This window comes from Sardina pilchardus, chromosome 14, assembly GCF_963854185.1.
Source record: "Sardina pilchardus chromosome 14, fSarPil1.1, whole genome shotgun sequence".
In the NCBI taxonomy this organism is placed as follows: Eukaryota; Metazoa; Chordata; class Actinopteri; order Clupeiformes; family Clupeidae; genus Sardina; species Sardina pilchardus.
In genome coordinates, this window is record NC_085007.1 from 23,987,703 (window position 1) to 24,002,913 (window position 15,211).

The following is a 15,211-nucleotide window of genomic DNA, read 5'->3' on the forward strand; positions in this document are numbered from 1 at the left end:
CCACTCGACGTCAGCATCTGACAACACAAGTCTTTGAACCCTCCTGGTTGATTTTGGCGAAAAGGTGTTGGAAAGAATTTCATAAGGCTTGTGCGCATGTGTCTTTACGGGACGCTGTAGTGAATAGGCTGTGGGCGTACGCTTTGGGCTGTGAGCTACATTGTGAAAAAAAAGCTACTCTGACATTCCGTACCACTCTGACATAACGCAACCCTTCCTATGACCCTGATATGACAGCAGAGCACACACATTTCATCAAGAGGTTAACGCATGGCTGTGTGAATTTCAATATTCTGGAAATAATGTCCGTGTAAATAGTCAGCATTACTTTTTGAAGTGTGTTGTGTTTTACCTGCCTGTATAACAGTGCAACCTAAGACAAAGGGAAATGGGCAAATAGGCAATAGGATGCTGGTGACATCCCTCAGTTACAGTGCACTATTATTTCCTTGCAATTGAGATGTTCATTTCAAAACATAGAGAGACGTGAAATGCCATACAAATGACTCTTACTGAGTTAGGAGTCCTCTTGAACTCTATTAAGCAGTTCCAGACAGAGGTAGGCCTGCTACTTTTAGAGTTAAAATGCTTACTGAAGTTGGCTACTCATCAAAAAAATCCTGAAGTCCTAAAGTTACGAGTGACACGCCCATTCTTTTTAGGAGTTTCTTCTCAATTTTCCAGTTAGGACATACTATTAGCCTTAAAATTATTTGTGAATATGGGCCCTGATCTCACAGTAGCTTTGTGTCTGTGATTGAAGTCAACTGTCTGTTTGTTTCAGTTGTTTGTCCCTGTCTGCAAAGGTCTTCCTGTTTGGTCATGGAGGTTTGAGTTGAACAGGTGAAACTGGCAATGCCCATCAGTTCTGTTGGAGATGGTCAGTGAAGCAGCCGCATGACTGTAGGCCAACAGGGCCCTGTATGGGTCAGCATTTTTCTAGGCCTTTGACGGTTTTCACATCCCTCTCTGCCTCTTCATTAGTCTGGCTATCACCATACCACAGGCAGTATCTTGTTGTTAGGGCCATACAGTGCGAAGTAGAGAACTAAAGGATTAATACAATCTCAGAGTCACTCTCTTCACTGTCACTCTTATGTAGAATACTGCACTGCCGTTCTGAGCACAGTGAGCATCTACTCGAATCCCTCAATCAATCTAGAAAGCTGTAGATGCTCACACATACTCAAGTGCGGACAAGTGGAATAAAATGGATAAATGTGGCTAGTTTTACTGATGTGAGAGCAGACATATTAATCCACAAGAAGAGAAGCTTTTTATACGTTTTTATATGAAAGCTCAGGGGCACATGCAAAGAATGTAAGCTAAAAATCTCTTTTTCGATTTCTTATTTTCCTATTCTATTTTTACATCACACTATATTGGATATGTCATGATATGATTTACTTGAAAAAATTACATAGTGTAAATTTTGTGTTGCTCTCATCATATAAAAGCAATTAGACTTGTCACAAAAGTTTGATGTCCAAAATTAGCCATCAAATATATCGTCTCTGACGGCCAGATCCCATTTTCATGTCCCGTAAAACGGCATAGTGGTGAACTTATATCTCTTTCCCTATTTTTGAGATTATTATGGCATATTTATGAGAAATATACAGTATTTGCACATTAAACTGTATTTATTGTATGATGTCATGACATTAGAACTGCAGTTTCTAGAAACAACAGTATCTAGACAGCTATTTCAAATCCATGTGTATTAGATAAAGGGCAAATAAGTGTACATTCCTTCCACTTCTATCGTTGGCATCTGAAGTCCTTGAAAAAAATATAAGAAAAGCTGTAACAGCCAAATGACACCAGTAGCCAGTTTCATCAGTAATCACTTCTTCTTTATCCTGTATTTCCTGATTGCTTCCTGTTTTTTTGTATTCACTTCTTTTTCTTGATGTTTGCATGCCTTTCAGAGTTAGCTGACTAGCTTTACACCACCTTTCACATTACATTTGACTGAAACTTTTTAACCAAAAATAAAAAGAGACTTATGACAACAAGCGACTTACATTAACATTTTAAGCTTTTTAACAATTCTTGTAAAATTTAAAAAGATTGAGTATGAGTGAAGAAAATAGAAAGTGACAAAAACTAGTGACATTTAAAAATGCGTGGAATAAGAGCATCAATGAGTGCAATTGTCCAGAGGGGGAATGCGGCTGGAGATAAATGCCTCCTTCTTGTCCCTGTCAAGGTTGCCATGGTTGGGGAGACCTTAACAGGCACAATTAGGTGGTAAGTCAAGGATCAGCAAGACTCTGAGTAGTGCTATGAGAGGAGATGTTCTCTGAATTAAAAGCTGGGTCTTCAGAAGATTTTTGAAGATGGAGAGGGATGTCCCTGCTCTAGTAAGAACTGGAAGTGAACAGATGAAAAAAGTGTGCTGGTGGAAGAGCTAGACGTCTCTCGCCTTAGGAGCACAACGGTCGTGTGGTAGTATATGCCCGTATGAGGGCATTCAAGTAGGTGGGAGCCAGACTACTACTAAAGACAATCTAGCCTGCGACACCTTCATGGAACATGCAGCAGTAGGGGTAGACCGTGTACAGTTGAGTCACGAGTATAGTTGAGACAACTTAAATATCTTGCGTGCGCAGTAAGCCCAAGTTGTGATTTTTGCTATGCACATGCGTATTAGTGTCCTCTTCGATCAGTATCTCCAATCCAAAGTTATCGGCAAAAGATGTTTTCTCATAAGAAAATTTTGACGTCACCGTGTGCCTTCCACAATGAATAGCTCATTACCCTTATGAAACTGTTATACATAATTGGTATCATTACAAACGTTATCATGTGCCCTAATGTCATATTTTATGACATTATGTCATGTAAGGTCGTTGCAAAATCTAGGGAACTGTGCGAGGTGCTCTGCGGGGGACAGTTCAGACAGTTGTTAGTGTCATTACTCCAACACTCCATTTGTACGGCGGCCATATCTGTTCCTCCATCACATGTTTTGTACATGTTTCGAACCCCTTTAACAAATGCTAATGGCTTTCAACCTGTTAAATGCAACTTGGCAAGAGCTAGACCATTTTAACTTGACCTCTTTCAGAACCATCAGAGGCTCAGTTATTGCAGTGAAATTCTAGACAAACCAGCGAGAAAACATCCCATGCACCTAGTCCTAGGGATGGGCATATTCCAAATCGCTTGGATCTTGGCTTGCCGAGGGAACACCAGACCCTAACCCACCTGGTGGCCTAGGTAGGTCACCTGTCCCCTACCGATCTCACACTTCGGCAGGTTCACCACCAACCAGGGTTGCTTCAGTGTCTTGATTAGCTCTCTCAAATGACTCAAATGCTGGAGCCAAGAATCACTAAAACACACCAAATCATCAATATATACAGTATGTTACCACATTTGACAAACCAGGTATTACTGCATTCAGTGCCCTTTGAAACATTGCTGGGGCGTTCTTCATACCAATTGGAGGTACAACCAACTGGCAGTGATGAAGGCAGACACCTGCTGGGCCCAAGGAGTCAGTATAGCACCAATAACCTTTTAAAACATCTAGCTTTTACACATTGGGCTCTGCTGCAATCCTCTGAAAACGGTTCTGCTGTAACTGGAAGAGGCATGCTTAAACTGCTCCACAAGCAACAACTGTTTAAGATCTTGAAATGTATGGACATCAGTAGCTTGAAGCCATTTATCAAATGCCAGCTCTTGCTGCCTTGTAAAGTCTGATCTGATTAACACCTTGTCCTAACCGGATCCAATCGAGCGACTGTCAATGTTGTCTGTCTACACTGAATCCGTTAAATATGCCATTGTGTTGTGTCACGGGATTCCATATTTCTCAAAATAGCAGAGCAATGCGAGCGACAAAAAGAAAATAGAAGCAGGGCGTCCGACAAAAGTTATCTCAAAAACGTCACGCTGCTCGCGTCGCTTCAGTCAGTACACTCCAATTGAAAACAATGGAATTAAACTGAGTTTGTCGCTAATGTTCGCTCGCATCGCGTTCGGTTAGGACAAGGTGTAAGGAACTCAAGTCATAGCAGAACCGTAATTATAACACGATAGGCCTCTGAGATCCATTCATAGGCCCTGAGTACTGCTTTTTTTTACAAAATCATATTCACCGCTATCAGAGAAATCCATGGCAGTGGCTTCCTGTGCTTTGCCAGTTAGTTGTCTCCTAACCAAAGTCACCCACTTACCCTTTGGCCAATCCCGCTCTGTGGCCACACGCTCAAAGGCGTCACAAAAGGTCTAATGTAACACCCTCTCACCTAATTGTGTACCAGTATACAAGCAAATACAGTTATTCATTTATACACTTTATAAAAATGTAAATACAAGATATCCAGTTCCGTTTTAAAAAAAGATCCTTTGTTGTGTGTTTGGTAGACTTCTATCAGATATGATGCACATCTTCATGACTGCCGTATACCAGTCGTCCAGGAGTCATAATTTACTTTAGTGCAATAACTGATTTCTTGTATGAATTGTATAATTTTTTAGATTGTTTCATCTTGATTTTTTTTTTCAATGTAGCATATGTATACTACATGTACAACAACTTCACAACAAATGAAATGTAAAGTAGTGCCTTCTCTTGTTACTTTAACTCTAAAGGGAGAGAAGTGTTTTTTCCATATAGGATTTCAAAGTGATGATATGTAATACTATTGACTGCTCATAAGGACTCTGTACTGCGCTGTGTAGGGCATTAGACATTTTACATGTTTGATTTACTGTAATCAGTGAAATAGAATGAAGTGAAACAATCCCCACTAGCTCAACACTGTTCCTGTTCTCATTCGCGCTCTCGTGTGTGTGTGCACTTTCTTTCCCTCTCGGTCTGCCTGTGGCATGATCTGTGGTCTGTTTGTTTCTGCGCAGAGACGTTGAGCTCAAAGCCGAGTGAGTGATGAAAGAGGACAGGATAGCATCTCTAAATGGTGCTTCTCTCACCTTCCTCTTCTCTCTCTCTCCATCATTTGTTCATTCTCTTTCTCTTCTTCCTCCTCTCCTTTGTACAGGGAGAAGGCCTGAGCATGACTGAATATTGAAGGTGGTCACTTAACCCAGCTGGGGAAAGCTGGCCTCTGGATCTTCAACTTAACTTAACCTGAACTAGTTCACCAGTCCTTAAACTTGATGTGTGTCTATGTTTGTGTGAGTGTAACTTAAATTCATGCTGGACGATTGTGTATTAGTTCTGAATGAACTACATACAGTACATGTGTTTTAATCTTCTGTGTTTAGTATAAAAGAAATGGGCTGCACAGATGTATGTGTGTGTGTGTGTGTGTGTGTGTGTGTGTGTGCCTATGTGTTACTGTTTGTCTGTGTGTGTATGTGTGTGTGTGTGTGTGTGTGTGAGTGTGCATGAGTGTGCACGAGTGTCCATGCATGACATGTACCTGTGTGGATGTGACAAAAGGCAAAACTCAAAAACTCATTAAAAAAAGAACACCTCAGGCCCCAGCTGTGGCGCAAATGGCTGGGGCACCTGCACCGCACGCCAGCAACCCGGATTCGATTCCATCCCCGTGGTCCTTTCCGGATCCCACCCCTGCTCTCTCTCTCTCTCACTTATGTCCTGTCACTATTGATAAAGGCATAAAGACGCCCACTTTTAAAAAAGAAAATAATTCTGATAGCTTTATTAACATATAACATATTTTAACATATAGAAATAACTGTACATAGACTGTAGACTGAGTAAAGAGATGCACTGTGATGTTTGTAATACACAAAAGATAAATTAGAGGGTTGGGATAGAGGGTTCCAATATGTGTAACCATGCAATGCACGGGAAATGTAGCATTCGAATCTGACTTACAGTACAGTATGTAACGAGTGTGAGTGTTAGTAGCTAGGTGTTACTTTTTGACAGGGTGGTGTATGAGAGAGAGAGAGAGAGAGAGAGAGAGAGAGAGAAAGAGAGAGAGTGTGTGGTTGCTTGAGTGTGTGTGCGAGAGATGTGTATATAACACAAAAAACGCTTATCCGACAACACTTTTCCTGACAGCGCGCGCGCACACACACACACACACACACACACACACACACACACACGTCATTAGAGTTATACTCAAGAGAATAAAGAATAAGAGGATAAAGAGAGGATGCAAATATATTTTGAGCCCATGCGATGGATTTAGCACATTGCAGTGTTATTTGATGTATGCCTTATGAGATAGATCTCATTGAGCAGGCCGCAGCCTCCAGCCAGTGGAGCCCAGATGATCAACTCACAACTCGTCTCCCCTGACAGAGGAAAGACAGGAGGCAAAAACACTTTGGGATTCTGCTGTCACCACCTTACAAAGGAAATGTGCTCATTTGTTTTTACATGTTCGTGGAGTCAGAAGAAATAACAATACCAACCTCCCTGATTTGGGCACAGACATGGCGTAGAAGGTGCAGCAGTAGGGGTTGTTGTAGCCTTCTTTGGTACTTGTGTGGGGTCTAAGATTGTGTTGAAGTCACAGAGTCAATTAATATAATATAACATAATACCTCAACATGTTAATATTAAATAAATAAATTCACCTGGTTCTCCTGCAAGAACTGTAGTGTCCCCAAACTCCAATGCATGGCCTTTGTATCTAGCACAGTTATAGCTGCCACTGTCTGTTTTCTTATTGAAGAACTTAATTTTCAAACTGTAGCAACCCAGTGCTTCCAAAGGTGTAGGCAAACCTTCATTTTTCTTCATAATTTTCTCATTTTTGCAAGATAGTATGAATTCCACCCCATTACTTTCTGTAGTTCGAAACCATATGACTGTAATACTCTGATCCTTCTTCAGTGAACAATCAAGAGTATATTCCTCTTTTTCTTTAACAGTCTGTGTCTTCTGTGCAGGGCTACAAGCTGGGGAAAAATATTTTAATTGGTATGGAAATACATGGTTATTTCTTTCAAGTGATTCATATTTTGAGAAAAGTTATAACATGATATACACTTTATCTTCCACTTTATTTATAGTTTCACATAGCTTATATGAAAGGAAAATAATATGAACACACTATCTCTGTTCAACATATGTGTTGTTACACTTTTACATATTTTTCACAATTTATACACTGCCTCTGATAATACATCAGAAAGGATAATCCTACACTCAATAGTCATTTGATTGCTGTAATATTTTGAGAGAAACAACTGACTGAAACATGCTACATTCACACTGCTTTATTAATCTGGAGATTCAGCATTCAAGTTCATCATACTTAGTTAAACTACTGAATTATATGTGACATTACTAGTTTTCTCGCTTTCAAAACATTTCACTTATACAGTATGACAAGTCAAACATGGCATGAGATTATTTTGGTGGATTTTTTAAAAAAAAAAGTCTTAAAAAGTACAAATCTCGTTTGTCACAAATGGAATAAAAAAAACTCACCATGAAAAAGACACACTAAGATGAATATTTCAGTCCATTTTAGCTGCATTTTGACACGTCTCATGTCAATGACTTCCCCTCTTGACTGAGTGTCTAATGCAGTCACAGGAAGAGAGTTCCACAACAAACTCCTCTCCCTTTCTCTTTATCTTCCCTTTTCTACCTTTCTTTAATTAGCCTACTGCTGTAACTCCAAAATGGAAGACATTTGCACTTGTAGAATGAATAAAAGCAGGTACAAAGATTAAAGATTAACTAGAGCAGATCATTTTGTCTGAAATAGTGTCTCTTGTTTAATTGTGAAAAGATAGAGAGTAAATATGGCACGTAAAACAAGGCTAAATGTGGCGTGTGGTGTGTGTGTGTGTGTGTGTGTGTGTGTGTGTGTGTGTGTGTGTGTGTGTGTGTGTGTGTGTGTGTGTGTGTGTGTGTGTGTGTGTGTGTGTGTGTGTGTGTGTTCAAACATTTGAACATCTGAAAAACATATTCACTCGCAAATGCGACACGTTTGATATAACAATGTATGCTGGTTTGTTTTCGGAACTCGGAAGTGATCGCAATACACTCAATTTAAAATGTGTATTGAGTTAAAATAGGCCTATGGTGTTTTCAGGGCATCTTGCAGTGCATGAAGGCTTGCAGCTCATCTTTCTCGGGTGGTCTGCACAGCCCACCAATCAGCACTTCGCAGCTCACGACCACAGCTCATCCGCGCTACTTTTTGCGCAAGAAAAAGCGCATGCGGCAGATGCCAGTATGACGCTTCAAAGTGAACGCATAAGCCCACACACCAAGTATAACTTATATCCAAAATCATTATTTATTTGTGAATGAGTCGTTCAAAACTACCATTATGCATGTGCTTTTCAGGTAGGGTGAGATAAGGTAAATTGGGACATCAGGTAAAATGGGACAAAGTTGGTTTTAGACCTTTATCTCTTTAAATATTAGCTGCCAATCAGAAAACATGTCATTATATTGTCACTACATATGTCCTTTACCAAATAAAATCATTTTGATTGGTCTAAAGTATCAGAAATGGGAGGTGCCAAGATTAAAAACATCAGTGGACCCAATAATTGCAAGGAAAGCCCCATGGCAAGCCGATTCTGTCTTAATGATCATAAGGATATTGTAGTTGAAACAAAAACAATATTATACAAAATTCTCATGAAATGTATGCTATTTCATGAGAGGTTTAAATTAATATCAAAACTTTTGGGCTATGTCCTTTACTTTTTAAGGAAAATGAATTTTAGTGACTTTGGTGTGCATCAGGCAAATTGGGACAAAAAAATCAGCTAAAATGGGACACTTTTACATTACATTTGCCATTAGCGTTAAGGTGTTAGCATATTAGCCGCATATTAGCCTTTTCACACTCAAAGTAGGCCCATACACTCACACACACTTACACACACTTGCACGCTTGTGCTTGTACACACACGCACCCACACACACACACATCTGAACACTATCATTAAATGATTAAAAAATACAAATAAACATTGTCATTATTCTACAATTTGTTGCACATTTTTCAATTCTAAACTGACTGTCCCATTTTACCTGACCGAGTGTCCCATTTTACCTGAACACTTTCTTGGTCTGAGGTATGGTGTCTTGTGGTCTTTGAAGGTTAATATCTTTAAAAATATTATATTTGGAAGCATATTTTCTGCACAGAAATGTTGCTAAGACTCATATGAAGTGATAAAAGTCTTCACTTTCACCCTGTTTGGCATTTTAAATAGTTTTATTTGTGATCTACCAAAAAGTGTCCCAATTTACCTTATCTCACCCTAGTGTTACATACAAACTGGTGAAGTGGTGGAGTGAGTAGCCTATCCCTCCATTGAATTGACTGTAGGCTATGTGAGCAATGTATGACTATCACTCTCACGTTCCGAATAAAACATTTATAATTTCAAAGTAGAATAATGATAATCTATTGATAGTTGTTTTACAAACGCCTTGAGAAACATGGTGTGCGTGGTTGCTCCATGACCGCAATGAGAATATAGGCTATATTATTAGCATTGCAACTGTGTCATTTTGTTATCAGACCCCGATATCGTAGCCTATCTAGACGTTACATCACTTTCAAGTTGAAGTATATGATTTCCATTCAACTAGCTATATTGCAAATGTTCGTCTGTGGTTCTGAAAACCATACAGTTGTGACAAAAACGACTGGCTGGTTTCAACCTGTTATGCATGTTGTTTTGTAACTTACTGACATGGAACAGCCCAAACGGCTCATCATTTTCAGAACAAGTCTGCATACGCCTGCTTCGGCCTATGTAGACCTAATCATTTGAGCATGTTGCCCCCTGCTGGGAAGTGATCATACTAATAATAGGTCCTCAAGGTCGTGGCCATGGAGTCGACTTTGGTCCCCACCAAATGCGCCATCAGTCTATTGTGTACAAACACATGGGGTGATACTGTGATTTCTTTTAAAAAATAATGTCTAACAATACTGTGTCATGCGCCATTCTATTTTATGCCATTGAGGGTTGAATAAATTACAACCATATGCATCATCATATGAACATGACTATGTGCATTGGTACAGAAAAGAAGTCCAGATATTGTGGTCAAAGTAAGAAATATTGGAAGGGCTGAGAGAGAGCAGTGCACAGTTTTACAGAAATACATTTAGTAGTACATTAAATCAGAATTCTATATTGTATCAGTGTTTTCCTGGCAATTCCATATAAACAGGTCTCAATTCACTTTATTGAGATAATTTCACCTCTAGTAGGCTAGTCATGAATAAAAGTGGTGTAGGTCTACTTTTAATTACAATCATATTAACGATTATATTATTATTATTATTGATATTATCATCATTGTTTTTGTTGTTATTGTTGTGAATCATCGCAAATACACCAGTAGCGAACAGCAGTGGCCTATGTAGGCTAGTGTAGGCATAGCCTGAACAAATCAAATTATTAATCATGTTAACTAAAAAATAGGCTAACGTTGGAATTTCGATTGTTTTTTTTTCGTGAGTTTTCAATTTAACAACTTGTTTAGGCCTATGTGAGGTTCAGAAACACAAACGCCAACATATGTCAGTCACATTGATGACTGTTGACATCACACGTTTCAGCGGAAATGTGTTGGAAAGAATTTCATAAGGTGTGTGCGTATGTGTCTTTACAGGACGCTGCCGTGAATGGGCTGTGGTGGGCGTACGCTTTGGGCTAAGCTTCACTGTGAAATAAAAAAAAAAAAAAACAGCATCGCACTACTCTGACATAACGCGACCCTTTCCTATGACCCTGCTGTTGCAGGTTGATATTACAGCAGAGCACGCACATTTCATGACGAAGTTAGTGCTAGGCTATGTGAGTCTCGCGGACATTTGATCAGGATTCGTGAAATAATTCGCAATGTTGGGTGTTAGGCTACTCACAGAGCCTGACTTCTCTGTCTCCTGTAGTCCACTTGTGTTCAGATAAGGTAGGCCTACAGGTTGCGTCAGTGTTACTTTTTGAAGTTTGTTGAGTTTTTTTTTTTTTTTTTTTTTTTTACCTGTCTGCATAACAGTGCAACCTACGACAAAGTGGAAAATTGCCAAATAGGCTGTAGATACAAGCAGACGAGTAGGCTAAAAGGAGGAGCAGTCAAAGTATATGACCTACAACTATGTTCAAGGATTGAATGCTGGAGAGCAAAATGTTGGCTAACTGCATGAACAACTCATCTGTTACAACTCTTATAGCTGTGGGTGTGCAGGCTGAAGAGAAGAATGTGTATACTGATACCTTTAAGGACTAATGTCCCACAGGGTATGAAAAAGGATAGGCCTATTACAATAAACATAACACCTTGTGAACGTGTGCCCTCATTGTACTGTACCTTAGAGAACACATGTGGTCAACAGCTACAGTAGCAAGCCGTGGCCTACAAACAACTTCAAGGCTCAGCTGATATGCAAAGCTGCTAATGACCATTGTTTCCGTTGTTACATTTGGCCTACTGACTGGCCTACCTACTCTTTGCGCGCAGATCATGCAAGATGCAAGACTATACTAAAACACTTGGTTGTTTTTTTGTGGCCTTGTCTCTCACTTTCGTTTTTGTTTCCAATGGTACCTCTCGTCCTCGTCCAGCTCAGATGTCCGTTTAGTTTCTCTTCTGTCCACTTTGTCCAAGGCCAAGGTGGCAAAACTCACCAAAACACCACAGCAGAGAACAAATAATGCACTATTTCTATACCCATTTACCTTACCATCATTTACTAATCATTGTGATATTTCTTGTGCAGTATTAATACATTTTGATTTGTCTGGCCCATAAAGACTTACTTAACATAATGTTTACATGCATTTGTGTTGGTGGTGCTACAAAAAAAAACATTTTGAGCGTTAACGAGTTGGGCGTCTACATTTTCTGTCTGGGACAATTTCCAACAAACCTTCCATGTATTGAAAGTATTTAACAATGGGGAATAGATGAAAAGACTCAAATTATGATGAAGAAAATACAAAGGCCGACCCACATTATGCTCAAACTTGCTTTCCGGTATGTGTTAGTGTGAGGGTGTGTGTGTGTGTGTGTGTGTGTTTTCCTGTGTGAGGGGATTCTGTTGTTCTAGGAGCTGTACAGGTGGGGGCAGCGGAAAAGAGACAGTCAGAAAGAGACAGGAGCTATGACTGGCAGGTCCCCCTCACTTTCCATCCTCTAAGTCTCTCTCTCTCTCTCTTTCTCCATCTCTCTCTCTCTCTCCCTTAACCTCTCTCTCTCTCTCATTTACTATGTTATTGTTGTTATTGTTGACTGTTTAACTGGAGTCAAATTCCTTGTTTGTTTACGCAAACCTGGCCAATAAAGCTGATTCTGATTCTGATTCTCTCTCTCTTTCTCTCTCTCTCTTGTTCTTTCTCTTTCTCCATCTCTCACTCTCAGTTAATATCTTACCTGGGGACCCCTATCTGAGTCACAAACAAACCCTCACAAGGCTGAGACTTTCAGAGTGAAATCTCACTGTGTGTGTGTATCAGTCTTTCTATGTATAGGCCTGGGGATGACCTGGGGATACCCACAGTGATGAGGAGCCTACCTGACATTCACCACCACACGAGAGAGTGACTAAGTGCACATCCTACAGAAGGAGGCAAGGGCATTCCTCTCTCCCACTCTTTCTCTCTCTCTCTCTCTCTCTCTTACTCTTTTCAGCCCAGAGATCACAAGCAGCAAAGCCAGTCTAGTCGGACATGTCCAGAGGCCAGGAGGGACCATTATAGTGAGAGGAGGACCAGGTAGAGTGCAGTCGGCCTGGTTGACAGGAAATGGAGGCAAGCTACTTCCTGGAGACAGATAGAAGAGAGAAAGGAAGCTACAGGTCAACGGTATGTGAGTACCTGTGTGTTTCCATTTCATCAATCATTCAGGACTTGTCTGGGGAGATGTTTCATTTAGTGAGGGCCTGAAACAATGGCTCCTTGGAGTTAGCACACTATTGTATGAAGAGTGAAGTAATGCAGTCTTTATGACCACTATCACGTTCGTGTTAGTACAATCTCAGAGGGTAGAATTGACTGTCACTCATATGTAGAATACTGCACTGCCGTGGCGAATACTGTGAGCATCTACTCGAATCCCTCAATTAATGTAGTAAACTGTAGACGCTTACAGATACTGAAGTGCGGACAAGTGGAATAACTGGATAAATGTGGCTAGTTTTATGATGTGAAAGAAGACACATTAATCCACAGGATTTTTGCTGAGTAAACAACACGCAAACACATTCCAGCGCACACGCACGCACGCACACACACACACACACACACACACACGCACACGCACGCACGCACACCCACGCGCGGGATGATTGAAATAATGCAAAATTAAGTGTAAGAGAACAAACCGACAATTCATTTAACCACACAATCTCTTTAAGTGAAGTTAGTTTTAATATGAAAGCTCAGAAGTCACATGCAAAGAATGTAAGCTAAGACTATTTATTTATTTCTATTTCTTATTTCGCTATTGTATTTTTATTTTACACTATATCTGATCTAATGTAATTCACTTGAAAAAAAGTAAACATATAGTGTCAATTGTGTGTTGTTTTCATCATATAAAAACAGTTAGCCTTGTCACAAAAGTGAGATGTCCAAAATTAGCCATCAAATATATCGTCTCTGATGGCCAGAACCCATTTTTATTCCTTTCTGTATGCCGTTTATTTGTCAAATGAGGATAGCTTTGAGAATAAAGAGAATAGATCTCTGAAGAAATCTTCTAAAAATCTTGAGAATAAATGTTATGGCATATTTAGAAATATACAGTATTTGCACATTAAAATTAATTTATTGAATGGTTTCAGAGACATAGTTTTGAGCAGTGACACTACCATCAATCAACTAGCTCACCTAGGGCAGTGACATTATCTTACAAACCTAGTTCATTAAACACACCTAGATTACTTCATATTCTTGCCTGGCCTGGCTTGTCTGACAATCAGTGAAGCTGACCACACATTTGAGTGACCATAAGCTTAAGTTATAGATAAATACAAGATGATGTTTCTCTCCTGAGGCACCAAAAGAATGGCATGTTCCGTATATCTACCATGTGCTTAGAAACACACACACACACACACACACACACACACACACACTCACAAGCTCCTATTGTATCTTGATCTTATTTAATTTCTTATGTTTTTTTATCAGTTGTATACTCATATTAATAACCTCAATCTTAAATGAAATAAACAGGCACCCACATATCCTTTAATATTTGCACAGCATTGAATACTGTAGATTAAGTATTATGTGTTTAAAACCTAGTTTAAGTATTACTGTGTTTAATACAGCTGGGCAATGTCACATGAATCTTGCGAAACAAAAATTAGATTAAAAACTCAACTAATGAAACACAAACTGACAGCTAGATCCTTCAGGTGATTTATTCAGTAAAACAACTATATGTGGGCATTCAAGACTCAAGTGTATCTAGACAGCTATTACTTAGGATGGATACGTAGACATTTCATTGTATTGCCAACCTCTTGTCGCCAAATGACACCAGTTGGCAAGCTTCATCAGTGATCACTTATTTTTTATCCTGTATATCCTGATCGCTTCCTGTTTTTTTAGTGATCACTTCTTATTCTTATTCTTGATGTTTGCATGCCTTTCAGAGTTAGCGGACTAGCTTTACGCCTTACTTCTGCTATCAGTTTCTGAATATGTCTGTTTCTATGCTAGTTGTATATTGAATGTGTCCCTACCCCCCCCCCCCCCCCCCCCAGTTTATTTATATATACAATTTATAAAAATGTAAATACAAGATATCCAGTTTTGTTTAAAACAAAAAGGATCCTGTAATTTGTTAGTGTGCACAGAAGTCTGCCGTATACCAGTTTACTTTAGTGCAATAGCTGATTTCTTGTATGAATTGTTAATCAATCAAATTTTTTAGATTGTTTCAAATTGATTTTCTTCATTTTGTTTCAATAAAGTATATGTATACTTTATGTAGATGTACAACTGCACAACAAATGAAATGTAAACTAGTGCCTTCTCTTGTTACTGTAACTCTAAAGGGAGCCAAGTAGTTTTTCAATATAGGATTTCAAAGTGATCACTATTTAATACTGTTGACTGCTCATAAAGACACTCTTTACTGCGCTGTGTAGGGCATTAGACATTTTACATGTTCGATATAATCAGTGAAGAAGAATGAAGTGAAACAATCCCCCCTAGCTCAACACTGTTCCTGTTCTCATTCGCTCGCTCTCTCTCTCTCTCGTTCTCTCTCTCTGTAGCGCGGGCGCTCTCTCTCGCCCTCTCGCTC